General features: G+C 35.6%; 5 non-coding genes and 3 pseudogenes across 5 annotated transcripts; 1 reads left to right on the top strand and 7 right to left on the bottom strand.

The window, feature by feature from the left end:
* LOC142504970 (uncharacterized) overlaps window positions 1-7,195 on the bottom strand; it is a 23,057-nt pseudogene extending 15,862 nt beyond the window's left edge.
* Window positions 6,669-6,777, top strand: LOC142513030 (small nucleolar RNA R71). The gene has a single exon (XR_012808998.1). It is a non-coding gene; the product is annotated as a small nucleolar RNA R71 (small nucleolar RNA).
* Window positions 7,196-10,014: 2,819 nt separating the features above from the next.
* Window positions 10,015-10,132, bottom strand: LOC142517531 (5S ribosomal RNA). Its single transcript, XR_012813272.1, has one exon. It is a non-coding gene; the product is annotated as a 5S ribosomal RNA (ribosomal RNA).
* Window positions 10,133-10,821: 689 nt separating this feature from the next.
* Window positions 10,822-10,940, bottom strand: LOC142515024 (5S ribosomal RNA). Its single transcript, XR_012810891.1, has one exon. It is a non-coding gene; the product is annotated as a 5S ribosomal RNA (ribosomal RNA).
* Window positions 10,941-11,333: 393 nt separating this feature from the next.
* On the bottom strand, window positions 11,334-11,452 carry LOC142512245 (5S ribosomal RNA; annotated as a pseudogene).
* Window positions 11,453-12,133: 681 nt separating this feature from the next.
* LOC142510183 (5S ribosomal RNA) lies at window positions 12,134-12,252 on the bottom strand. Its single transcript, XR_012808309.1, has one exon. It is a non-coding gene; the product is annotated as a 5S ribosomal RNA (ribosomal RNA).
* A 683-nt stretch (window positions 12,253-12,935) lies between these two features.
* Window positions 12,936-13,055, bottom strand: LOC142511015 (5S ribosomal RNA; annotated as a pseudogene).
* Window positions 13,056-13,709: 654 nt separating this feature from the next.
* On the bottom strand, window positions 13,710-13,828 carry LOC142507298 (5S ribosomal RNA). Its single transcript, XR_012805558.1, has one exon. It is a non-coding gene; the product is annotated as a 5S ribosomal RNA (ribosomal RNA).
* Window positions 13,829-14,002: the final 174 nt, after the last annotated feature.

Genomic DNA, 14,002 nt, shown 5'->3' with positions numbered 1-14,002 from the left:
AGATTTCATAAATCATATTTTTTATATTGATCAGAATATTAAAATTGACTTTTTTTTTCAAATAAAAATTTAAACATTCTTAAATAGATTAATGCATGTTCTAATTTAAATCTTTCAAACATGTAATGTATGACAATTTTTGCAAAAATTACTAAGATACAAACAATACAACATGATTTTATTTTAAAATAATATATATTATTATTTTTATTTATTTTTTTTTTAAATTTTTTTTTTTTTATAAGTTCGTTCTCCCCCCAATCAGAATATGACATTGTCCCTAATGTCAAAAATAACTATTAATAAGAGTACGTAATGAAAGAGATATCACCTGGAATTTTATTGAAGATAATAAACTGAAACAAACGCAAACCAATCCACGGACTTTTGAATCAATGATCCAACTTCCTTTTCTTACTGCTTGATTGCGACCAATTGATCTTTGTTATCATCGGATCAGGCTTTATGAACAAAAGCTTCCAAATCATCAATTAATTGGTCGGCAGTCGAAGCACAGTAGAACATCCGTCGTGAATTTTCTGAAATGAAATTCTGTTCCACAGCTTAATCAAGAAATGTCAACAAACTGTCAAAATAATTATTGATATTCAACAAGCCCACAGGTTTATTGTGGATATTAAGTTGTGCCCAAGAAACAGTGTGAAAAATTTCTTCTAATGTACCAAAACCACCTGGTAGTGCAATAAAAGCATCAGAATTTTCAATCATTTGAGTGATTCTTTCATACATAGAAGAAACTTTTAATTCCTCCCCAATCGTAACACCTGTAATATTTCCTTCAGCTAAAGCTGTAGGAATAATACCCAAAACCTGACTACCTCCAAGATGAGCAGATGTTGAAATAGATCCCATTAACCCAATATTACCTCCCCCATATACCAAGTGAGTTTTTCTCTCAGCCAATATCTTTCCAAGATTATTCGCTGCTTCTACAAACACTTCATTTTTTCCACGACTCGACCCACAAAATACACAAATATTTTTCAATGTTTGTGCAGAGGATCCAGCCATGTTTTTACTTTTTTTTTTTTCTGCGAAAATAGAGAGAAAGATGAGAGATTTTAGAGGAGTAATATGTTATCATGACAAAACTATGGGTCACAGCTGTAAACAGAATAAATAGTAAAAACAATAATGACACACGCTATATAAACAGTAGTGTGATTGTGCCTCACAATTTTCTTCTGGTTTTATGTCCAGAAACGGCTTCAACGCCTTCTATGAGTCAAGGATATGCTTCCAATCCAATTTTCTTATAAATTGGCAAACATGGTCTTTTTTAGTCGGATTCCCAAGACTATGACGCTCATCTTGGAATTGTTTCCATAAACGGAGAAGTTCAATATGCACATGTCCACTAGAATGCGTCTCAAGAGTCAATAAGATGTTATCTAAAGACTCCTTACTCAGCACATTCTTAATGAAACCAATTTTATCTTTTCTGTTATTGGAAACACATCCCAAAGATCTGCATCGTTTGTCACAAGTTCATCTTGCACACTTATGACAAACCCCTAAAATTTTGGCCCTTCGTTTTTTCGCATAAGTGCTTTTTCCTAATCCAGGCAAATACCGAATGAGCAATGATTGTGGAACTTCTCCTCCTAATCGGACCTTAGCTTCTATTACAAGACGAATATCTTCTGGAATTCCTTTTTGCATTAGCAATCTCAATCTTTCACACCTTCCTGCATAAATTTTTTTTAGAACATTTTCAGAAACAGAGGGAAAATATTTACAAATTTTTGAGAGAATTTCATCCATTTTGAAAAGAAATTATTTTTTTTTATTTTTGTATCAGCAATTGTGGGAAACTGATTTAACCGACTATGAGAGTCACGGAGTACCGTTATCCGCCATTTAACCGGAAAAATAAAAATATTAAGAAAAACTGAAATAAAAACAAACAAACTTAAATGCAACAAAAAAAAAATCAAGGATCAGAAAGGGAAATAAACTCTTCTTGAAAGATTTCATTTTCTAAAAATGGTTTAAGCCTTTGTCCATTTACTTTAAAAATATCACCATTTTTAGGATTTTCAATATCCACAACTCCATAAGTATACACATGCTTTACAACATATGGGCCTGTCCATCTTGATCGTAATTTTCCTGGGAATATGTGAAGTCGAGAATTATAAAGCAAAACTTTTTTACCAATCTCAAAAGATTTTCTAAGAATTGTTTTATCATGAAATGATTTGATTTTTGCTTTATAAATTCTTGAATTCTCATACGCGTCATTTCTGAGTTCATCAAGTTCATTAAGTTGCAATTTACGCAATTTGTTGGCATCATCCATGCTTGAATTTAAAGTTTTGATCGCCCAATAAGCTTTATGTTCCAATTCCACAGGCAAATGACAATATTTTCCATAAACCAACCTATAGGGAGACATATTCAATGATGTTTTAAAAGCTGTTCGATATGCCCAAAGTGCATCATTAAGTCGCAGAGACCAATCTTTTCTATTTGAGTTAACAGTTTTTTCCAAAATTTGCTTTATCTCCCTATTAGCTAATTCAACTTGTCCATTTGTTTGAGGATGATAAGGAGTAGTTACTTTATGAGTAATACCATATTTTTTCAATAATGAAGCAAATGGTTTATTAACAAAGTGAGTTCCCCCATCACTTATCATGGCTCGAGGAATTCCAAATCTACTAAAAATATTTTCTTTTAAAAATTTGATGACGAATTTATGATCATTTTTTCGACATGGAATTGCCTCTATCCATTTGGAAACATAATCAACTGCAACTAAAATATACAAGTATCCAAACGACAATGGAAAAGGTCCCATAAAATCAATTCCCCAACAGTCAAAGATTTCAATGATAGGATTCAAAGGCATCATGTTTCTTTTTGAAATCGCACCCAATTTTTGACAATTTTCACAGATCTTGCAGATTTCGTGGGTGTCTTTAAACAAAGTGGGCCAATAAAATCCACACTGCAAGATTTTTGCAGCCTTTTTCTTTGAAGAAAAATGTCCTCCGCATGCTTCTGAATGACAAAATTTAATGACACTACTTACCTCATTGTCGGATATGCAACGTCGAAAATTTTGATCTGGACAATACTTGAACATATACGGATCATCCCAATAAAAGTTTTTTACCTCATTCAAAAATTTTCTTTTATCTTGGGAACTCCATTGCGGTGGCATTTTTCCTGTCACAAGAAAATTTACTATGTTAGCAAACCAAGGTGTAGTAGTAACTGAAAATAGATGTTCATCAGGAAAATTATCGTTAATTGGTGTCATTTCACAAGATGATCCTTTTACTAGTCTCGATAAATGATCGGCTACGACATTCTCGGTTCCTTTTTTATCTTTGATCACAATGTCAAATTCTTGGAGTAACAAAATCCATCGTATCAGTCGTGGCTTTGCATCCTGTTTGGTCAACAAATATCGAATAGCAGAATGATCAGTAAACACAATAGTCGTTGATCCAATCAAATAAGAACGAAATTTATCTAATGCAAATATTACAGCAAGTAGTTCTTTTTCAGTTGTGGAGTAATTCATTTGAGCATTGTTTAAAGTTCTACTTGCATAATATATCACATAAGGCTTACCGTTTCTTCTTTGACCCAGTACTGCACCGACTGCATAATTACTCGCATCGCACATGATTTCAAATGGTAAAGACCAGTCAGGAGGTTGCATGATAGGAGCTGATGTTAAATGTCGAATAATTTTATCAAAAGCATTTTGACATTCTTGAGTCCACTCAAATGCAGTGTCTTTTGTTAAGAGGTTACAAATGGGTTTAGAGATTAAACTAAAGTCCTTTATAAACCTCCGATAAAATCCAGCATGTCCCAAAAATGAGCGAATTTCTTTAATGGTTTTTGGAGGGGGTAAATTGGCAATGACATCAACTTTTGCTTTATCAACTTCAATTCCATGAGATGACACGACACGTCCCAAAACAATTCTAGAAGTAATCATGTAATGACATTTTTCCCAATTTAAAATAAGACCTTTTTCCTCGCATCTTTTTAAAACTTTTTCCAAATTTTCAAGACAATTATCAAATGTATTCCCAAAGACAGTTAAATCATCCATGAAAATTTCCAAACAATTTTCAACCATGTCGCAAAAAATGCTTAGCATACATCTTTGAAATGTTGCTGGGGCATTGCATAAACCAAATGGCATCCTTCTGAATGCAAATGTTCCAAAAGGACATGTGAATGTAGTTTTTTCTTGATCTTCAAGTACAATGGGAATTTGATAATAACCTGAATATCCATCAAGAAAACAGTAGTATGGATGACCTGCTACTCTTTCTAAAATTTGATCCAAAAATGGTAATGGAAAATGATCTTTTCTAGTGGCGTCATTTAATTTTCTATAATCAATACACATCCGCCAACTAGATGGGACTCGACTTGTTAACAATTCACCTTTTTTTCATTTTTTATCACTGTGATGCCAGATTTTTTTGGAACTACTTGTGTTGGGCTTACCCACTTACTATCAAAAATAGGGTAGATAATCCCAACATCAAGTAGTTTGAGAACTTCAGTTTTCACAACATCTTTCATGTGTGGATTTAATCTCCTTTGTGGTTGTTGAGATGTTTTAGCATTTTCTTCTAAATGAATTTTGTGTGTGCAAATTAGTGGATTAATGCCCTTGAGATCTTTTAGTGTCCAACCAATTGCATTTTTATGTCTTTTAAGCATATCAACTAATTTACCTTCTTGATCACTTGCTAGTTTGGAAGAAATTACCACCGGATATGTTTCATCTTCTCCAAGAAATGCATACTTCAATTCTTCTGGCAAGGGTTTTAACTCCAATATGGGTGGTTCATCTTTGTTCTCATATTTTGCCTCAAATTCTTTCTCTGATCCTGGTAACGAGTGATACCTGATAAAATCATCAAGATCAATTTCAATATTTTCTTTAACAGTTTCAATTGAACAAATATCTAATTGATCACGAGTACTTCCTTCTTGAATGTTTTCTTCCACAAGAGTTTCAATAAGATTTTCATCTTCACTTTCATCTCCTTTGTCATGTGGTTGCTTACAAAGATAAAAAACATTGAGCTCCAAGGTCATGTTACCAAATGACAACTTCATTATTCCATTCCTGCAATTTATAAGGGCATTAGAAGTTGCTAAAAATGGACGACCCAGAATTACAGGAATTGCCTTACAAGCTTTGATAGGTTGTGTATCTAAAACTATGAAATCGACAGGATATACAAAGTTATCAACTTGGACCAATACGTCTTCTATCATACCTCTTGGCACTTTAACATATCTATCGGCAAGTAAAAGTGTTACCGAAGTTGATTTTAACTCGCCTAGATTGAGTTCTTGATAAACTGAATATGGAAGTAAATTCACACTAGCTCCAAGATCAAGCAAGGCTTTTTTAATCTTTCGTTTTCCAATAATACATGAAATAGTAGGACAACCAGGGTCTTTGTATTTCAAAGTATTATTATTTTGAATGATTGCACTTACTTGTTCGGCTAAAAATGCTTTCTTTTTCACATTCAATTTTCTTTTCACAGTGCACAAGTCTTTCAAAATTTGGCATATGATGGTACCTGTTTTATTGCATCTAATAAAGGAATATTAACTTTTACTTGTTTAAAAATATCATATATATCAGAATTCAAATTTGATTTTTTTGTATTTTTCAATGCATGAGGGAATGGTGGTGACACTGTCTGTTGAACCTCCTCTTTGCAAGTTATGGGTTCCACATCCTTACCCTTTGGAGTTGATTTATCATCATCTTCACAAGGTTCAAGAATGGATTTTTCCACAACCTTACCACTTCGAAGGGTAATAACAGATTTTACCTGATCCATCGGTTGAGTTCCAGAAGTTCCAGTTTGTGAATGATGATCCTTGGGATTAGGCAGAGGTTGTGAAGGAAATTTACTTTTTTCATGAACATTAAGTGCAAATGCAAATTTAGCAAGAGTATCTTTCAAATATGTCATGGTTTGAGCAGTTTGAGTATTGATAGACTCTTGCTTTGCAATGAAAGAATTCAATGTATCTTCCAAATTTCTTTTAGGTGGAGGAACATAAGGTGCATAATTTTGAAAATTTTGTTGATTTTGGAAATGTGGTTGTGAAAATTATGCAGCATTATCATTCCTCCAACTAAAATTTGGATGATTTCGCCAACCTGGATTGTAATTTTGAGAAAATGGTTCAAAATTTGGCCTTTTGAAATTGTTCAAAACATTGGCTTGTTCATGGAGACATTCTTTAAAAGAGGGCAAAGTGGGACAATCTTTTGTAAAATGATCACTTGTATCACAGATGTGACACGAATTTCTTGAACAGATTTTAATTGACCATTCTTTTTCAATTCAAGTGCCTCAACTTTTCTTGCCAAAGATGTAAATCTAGCTTGAAGATCATGTTCATCTTTGAGAGTGTACATACCTCCACCAGATGTAGGAGATTGAATCTTGTTTGATGGTTCGATTGTACCTATAGTGTCCCAATTTTGAGCATTTTCAGCTAATGAATCGAGATACTCAATTGCCTCATTTGGATCTTTATCTTCAAATGTTCCATTACACATAAATTCAACAATTTGCCTATCTTTAGGTGTTAAGCCTTCATAAAATTGAGAAACAACTCTCCAAATTTCAAAACCATGATGTGGACAAAGATTAAGCAATTCTTTGTATCTATCCCAACACTGATAAAAAGTTTCTCCTTGTTTTTGAGTGAAAGTAATGATTTGCCTTTTGAAAGAATCTGTTCTATGAGATGGAAAAAACTTTTTCCAAAATTGTTGTTGCAATTCATCCCAAGTTCGAATGGATCCCGATCTAAGATTTTGTAGACAAGTTTTAGCTTTATCTTTTAAAGAAAAAGGAAAAAGCTTAAGTCGAATGGTGTTCATGCTACAATTTAGATCATTATATGTGTTGCACACTTCTTCAAACTCTCGTAAATGCATGTATGGATTTTCAGAATCTAAGCCATGAAAATTGGGTAAAAGTTGGATAATACCAGGCTTAAAATTGAAATGAGATGCATCAGGGGGAAAAACTAGACATGAAGGTGCACTAGTACGTGTAGGATTCATGTGATCTCTAAGTGTTCTTCGTCTATCATGATCATGTTGAGATTGAATTCCATCTTCATTTTCTTGGATGGGTTCTTCCGCCATGTTTTGTAAAAATAAAGGGTTATTTCGAATGAGTCGACCACTAAGTGTACGTGACCAAATGCTCATGCAAATGCAAATGCAAAAAAAATAAAAACACACAAAAGCAATAAAAATTTAAATAAAGAAAAATAAACTATAAACAAAATTAAATAGACTTGAAATTAAATTATATTTCCCCGGCAACGGCGCCAAAAACTTGTTGCGACTTTGATTGTTGCACTCCCAAGAGCAGGTTGTCCACAAGTAGTATAATTCGGTGAGTCCGAATATCGTATCCACAGGGAAGCTAAGGTAATTACAAGTCCACTACAATGTCTTTTTGTTTTGTTTTTGTTTTTTGTTTCTTTTTAATTTTAATTGTTTGAATCTTTAATGGGTAAATTTTAATTGTTCTAATTTTAATTTAAGTAGTTGAGATTAAAGGATCCACTCTTAATATTTTAATAAAGTTAACATTAACGAACAATATTGAAACCCACTTAATAAAATGGTTCCAATATATTAAATAATCATATTTATATTATGTTATATATTATTATCTTATAAGTATATAATATATACTAAAACTTATAAATGTGGTCAAGTATTTATTGTGCTATATATATTTGTAAACACTAAATCAAGGTTCCCACTTTAAATGGTTGGTAAAACCAAACTAACATTTAAATAATACCAAGAAATTAATATTATGATATATTTATATATAGTAAATCAAGGTTCCCACTTTAAATGGTTGGTAAAACCAAACTAACATTTAAATGGTACCAAGAAATTAATAATATAATATATTCATATATAATAAATCAAGGCATCCACTTTAAATGGTTGGTAATACCAAACTAACATTTAAATGGTACCAAGAATTTAGTGTAACATATAGCAACAATAAATCAAAACTCCCACTTATAAGTATGGTATAAAAATGCTTAAAGAAATAAATATAACATAAACAATAAATAATGATTAAATAATATAAAACATAAATTCTTACCTTTTAGTAACCTTATTATCATGCCAAGAGTTTCACCTTTTCATCTCAACTTTAGGAAGTAGCTATTCATTATTCAAAGTGTAAAACTTTGAATATGAAATTATCATGCTAATTATATTTAAATGAAGAAATAAAGGAAAAATATAGAGAGAAATATTATGAACTCAAATGTTTGTTCATAGAATTAGGGATATCTCAATACATTACAATGCACCCCTATTTATAGCCAAATTTGGGGAGACAACCACAAATAAAATATTATTTTTTTACACAAAAGTCTTCATTGGTGTTCCAAGATATTAAATTATATTACACATCACTTTTGAAAATCTTCTTCTTGGAATTTGCTTCTTCATATAAAAAGAAACATGTGGATAATTGAGTTGTCTAGTTGTGGTATTTTTTTAAAATCATTTGACCAAGTAATTTGAGAGATATGGTCAAAATACTAGAGCATGGTAAAACTGCCACTCCTTTGGTAACTCTATTTGTGGCTTAATTTGATCCCAATTGTGAGAGGATTTTTATCTCATGCTTGACACCAATATTGTAGATATTAATATCAACTTTCTACAGGTCCAAGAATCATCTTAATCCCATTTGCAACGCCAAGTTTATTCTTGTTTTATCGAACCTGTAAAAAATATTAAAAACTTGTAATTACACAACAACTTATATTTTATACAATTTATTATAAAACATATAATATTTAAACATTTAATAAAACAAAAACTATATATTTATATTATAAAACATTTAATTAATGTACAATTTTTATGTTTATCACACCTCCCAACCAGCTTATTGCTAGTCCCTAGCAATTTAAGCGTTAATAGCAATACAAAACATATTGATTAATTTAAATAGAAATGTAATCAAAACTATCTAAGTGTTTAAATTAAATTTGAAAACTGTCAAAGTTATATCAAGATCATCATAATTATAATTTATGAAATAATTTGAGATGATCAATTCAAAGCTTATTTCAGGTAGTTAAATGTACACGGCCTTCAGAAATTCCTAGTAAGAGTCTCAACTCCATATCCTCACAGGTTAATAAATGTTTCAATTTATGGCAACGATTTCTCTCATGGTGCATTAGAACTGGTATGGATCCGGTGCATTAGTACTGGTATGATCGCACCCGACATTGAGTGAGATGTTAATTCTTATATCCCTCGAGTACGTGTGGAGCGGGCGGCGATGGACAACACTCGGCACTGCTCAAGCCCAATCAGAACCCTGAAGTTAAGCGTTCTGGCGCGATGGCAGAGCTAGGATGGGTGACCTCCCTGTCAGTCCTCGTGTCGCGACCGTTTACATAAATTTTGATTAAAACAGTCGAAATAATTGTTTTTAATGAGTTAACCGTCTCCGGAGTAATCTGCGTCATACCCTTCCGCACAGAACTGGCTAACGACAACAAAAATCTCTAAATGTTCCCAGAAAATAGAAAAAAAAACAGAAGAAGAAAATAGAGAACGTAAAGCTATTATTATGCCTGGGATACAATAAAATGGAACCGAAATCGAATTTCGGACTTCCTAAGCGAATTTCTCGAGGAAACGGCAGCTTAACAGAAGCGGAAAATCGCAAATTAGAGGGTCTTAGAGAAGGAATTCGGCTAAAATCTCGCCAGCTCTTTTCAGAGCAATGAGTCTCGTTCGTTTGCCCGTGTACAATCAAATTAGGCAAAAAATTTGTCCAAATCCAGCAGTGCCCGAGCTACGTTGATTTCACATGTCTGATCTGGTCCTGATCGAGATTCAGATGATTTGAACCGAAAATCGTTTATCAACAGGTAATAAAAAATAGAAAAACACGAAAAGGGGAGCAACACGAGGACTTCCCAGGGGTTACCCATCCTAGTACTGCTCTCGCCCAAGCACGCTTAACTTCGGAGTTCTGATGGGATCCGATGAATTAGTGCTGGTATGATCACACCCGACATTGAGTGGGATGTTTATTCTTATATCTCTCGAGTACGTGTGGAGCGGGCGGCGATGGACAACACTCGGCACTGCTCAAGCCCAATCAGAACCCTGAAGTTAAGCGTTCTGGCGCGATGGCAGAGCTAAGATGGGTGACCTCCCTGGGCAGTCCTCGTGTCGCGATTGTTTATGTAAATTATGGCTAAAACAGCCGAAATAATTGTTTTTAATGAGTTAACCGTCTCCAGAGTAATCTGCGTCATACCCTTCCGCACAGAACCGGCTCACGACAACAAAAATCGCTAAATGTTCCCAAAAAATACAAAAAAAAAAAATAAGAAGAAGAAAATAGCGAAGGTAAAGCTTATATTATGCCTGGGATACGATAAAATGGAACCGGAATTTAATTTCGAACTTCCTAAGCGGATTTCTTGAGGAAACGGAAGCTTAATAGAAGCGGAGAATCGCAAATTAGAGAGAGTCTTAGAGAAGGAATTCGGCTAAAATCTCGCCAGCTCATTGCGAAGTAATGAGTCTCGTTCGTTTGCCCGTTTACAATCAAATTAGGCTACAATTTTGTCAAAATCCGGCAGTGCCCAAGCTACGTTGATTTCACATGTCTTATATGGTCCCGATCGAGATTCAGATGATTTGAGCCGAAAATTGTCTGTCAACAAGTAATCAAAAATAGAAAAACACGAAAAGGGGTGCAACACGAGGACTTCCCAGGGGGTCACCCATCCTAGTACTGCTCTCGCCCAAGCACGCTTAACTTCGGAGTTATGATGGGATCCAGTGCATTAGTGCTGGTATGATCGCACCAAACATTGAGTGGGATGTTTATTCTTATAACCCTCGGGTACGTGTGGAGCAGACGGCGATGGAAAACACGCGGCACTGCTCTCGCTCAATCAGAACCATGAAGTTAAGTGTTCTGGCGCGATGGAAGAGCTAGGATAGGTGACCTCCCTTGAAAGTCCTCCTGTCGCGATCGTTTACTTAAATTATGGCTAAAACAGTCGAAATAATTGTTTTTAATTAGTTAACCGTCTCCAGAGTAATCTGCGTCAGAACCGGCTCACAACAACAAAAATTGCTAAATGTTCCCAGAAAATAGAAAAAAATAAAAATTTTTTATTTGGTCCGATCTAGATTCATATGATTTGAGCCGAAAATCGTCTGTCAACATGTAATCAAAAATAGAAAAACATGAAAAGGTGTGCAACACGAGGACTTCCTAATGGGTCATCCATCCTAGTACTGCTCTCGCCAAAGCGTGCTTAAATTCGGAGTTATGATGGGATCCGGTGCATTGATGCTGGTATAATCGCACTCGACATTCAGTGGGATTTTTATTCTTATATTCCTCGTGTACATGTGGAGCGGACGGCGATGGACAACACGCGGCACTTCTCTCGCCCATCAGAACCATGAAGTTAAGCGTTCTGGTGCGATGGCAGAGCTAAGATGGGTGACCTCCCTCGGAAGTCCTCGTGTCGCGACCGTTTACGTAAATTATGGATAAAACAGTCGAAATAATTGTTTTTAATGAGTTAACCGTCTCCGGAGTAATCTGCGTCATACTCTTCCGCACAGAACCGGCTCACGACAACAAAAATCGCTAAATGTTCCTAAAAATAGAAAAAAATTAAGAATAAGAAAATAACGAATGTAAAACTATTATTATGCCTGAGATAAGATAAAATGGAACCGGAATTTAATTTCGAACTTCCTAAGCGGATTTCTCGAGGAAACAGAAGCTTAACAGAAGAAAAAAATCGCAAATTATATGGTATTAGAGAAGGAATTCTGCTAAAATCTCGCCAGCTCATTGCGGAGTAATGAGTCTCGTTCGTTTGCATGTTTACAATCAAATTAGGCTATAATTTTTTCAAAATCCGGCAGTTCCCGAGCTACATTGATTTCACATGTCTTATCTGGTCTCGATCGAGATTCAGATGATTTGATCCGAAAATTGTCTGTCAACAAGTAATCAAAATTAGAAAAACACGAAAAGGGATGCAACACGAGGACTTCCCAGGGGGTCACCAATCCTAGTATTGCTCTCGCCAAAGCACGCTTAACTTCGGAGTTTTGATGGGATCCGGTGCATTATTGCTGGTATGATCGCACCCGACATTGAGTGGGATGTTTTTTCTTATATCCCTCGAGTACGTGTGGCGCGGGCGGGGATAGACAACACGCGGCACTGCTCTCGCCCAATCAGAACCATGAAGTTAAGCGTTCTGGAGCGATGGCAGAGCTAGGATGGGTGGCCTCCCTGGGAAGTCCTCGTGTCGCGACCGTTTACGTAAATTATAGCTAAAACAGTCGAAATAATTGTTTTTAATGAGTTAACCGTCTTCGGAGTTATCTGCGCCATACCCTTCCGCCCAGAACCGGCTCACGACGACAAAAATCGCTAAATGTTCCTAGAAAATAGAAAAAAAATTAAGAAGAAGAAAATAGCGAATGTAAAGTTATTAATATGCCTGGGATACGATAAAATGAAACCAGAATCGAATTTCAAACTTTCTAAGCGGATTTCTCGAGAAAACGGAAACTTAACAGGAGCGAAAAATTTCAAATTAGAGGGACTTAGAGAAGGAATTAGGCGAATATCTCGCCACCTCGTTGCGGAGTAATGAGTCTCGTTCTTTTTCCCGTTTACAATAAAATTAGCCAACAATTTTTCCAAATCCGGCAGTGCCCGAGCTACGTTGATTTCACATGTCTTATCTGGTCCCGATCGAGATTCAGATGATTTGAGACGAAAAACGTCTGTCAACAAGTAATCAAATATAGAAAAACACGAAAAGAGGTGCAACACGAGGACTTCCCAGGGGGTCACCCATCTTAGTAGCTGCTCTCTCCCAATCACGCTTAACTTCGTAGTTCTGATGGGATCCGGTGCATTAGTGCTGGTATGATCGCACCCGACATTGAGTGGATGTTTATTCTTATATTCTTCGCGTACGTGTGGAGCGGGCGGCGATGGACAACACGCGGCACTGCTCTCGCCCAATCAGAACCATAAAGTTAAGCGTTCTGGCGCGATGGCAGGGCTAGGATGGGTGACCTCCCTGGAAATTCCTCGTGTCGCTACCGTTTACGTAAATTATAGATAAAACAGTCGAAATAATTGTTTTTAATGAGTTAGCCATCTTCGGAATGATCTGCGTCATACCCTTCCGCACAGTACCGGCTCACGACAACAAAAATCGCTAAATGTTCCCAGAAAATAGAAAAAAAATAAGAATAAGGAAATAGCGAAAGTAAAGCTATTATTATGCCTGAGATACGATAAAATGGGACCAGAATCGAATTTCGAACTTCCTTAGCGGATTTCTCGAGGAAACGGAAGCTTAACAGAAGCGGAAAATTGCAAATTAGAGGGTCTTAGAGAAGGAATTCGGCTAAAATCTCGTTCGTTTGCCTGTTTACAATCAAATTAGGCTACAATTTTGGCCAAATCCAGCAGCGCCCGAGCTAGGTTGATTTCACATGTCTTATCTGTTCCCGATCGAGATTCAGATGATTTGAGCCGAAAATCGTCTATCAACAAGTAACGAAAAATAGAAAAACACGAAAAGGGATGCAACACGAGGACTTCCTAGGGGGTCACCCATCCTAGTACTGCTCTTGCCCAAGCACGCTTCACTTCGGAGTTCTGAAGGGATCCGGTGCATTAGTGCTGTTATGATCACACCCAACATTGAGTGGGATGTTTATTCTTATATCCCACGAGTACGTGTGGAGCGGGCGGCGATGGACAACACGCGGCACTGCTCTCGTCGAATCAGAACCATGAAGTTAAACGTTCTGACGCGATGGCAGAGCTAGGATGGGTGAAATCCCTGGGAAGTCCTCGTTTCAAGACCGTTT

The sequence above is a fragment of the Primulina tabacum genome, chromosome 10, assembly GCF_025594145.1.
Source record: "Primulina tabacum isolate GXHZ01 chromosome 10, ASM2559414v2, whole genome shotgun sequence".
Classification (NCBI taxonomy): domain Eukaryota; kingdom Viridiplantae; phylum Streptophyta; class Magnoliopsida; order Lamiales; family Gesneriaceae; genus Primulina; species Primulina tabacum.
Note: the sequence above shows the minus strand (reverse complement) of the source record. Positions and strands in the feature narration are given on the sequence as shown.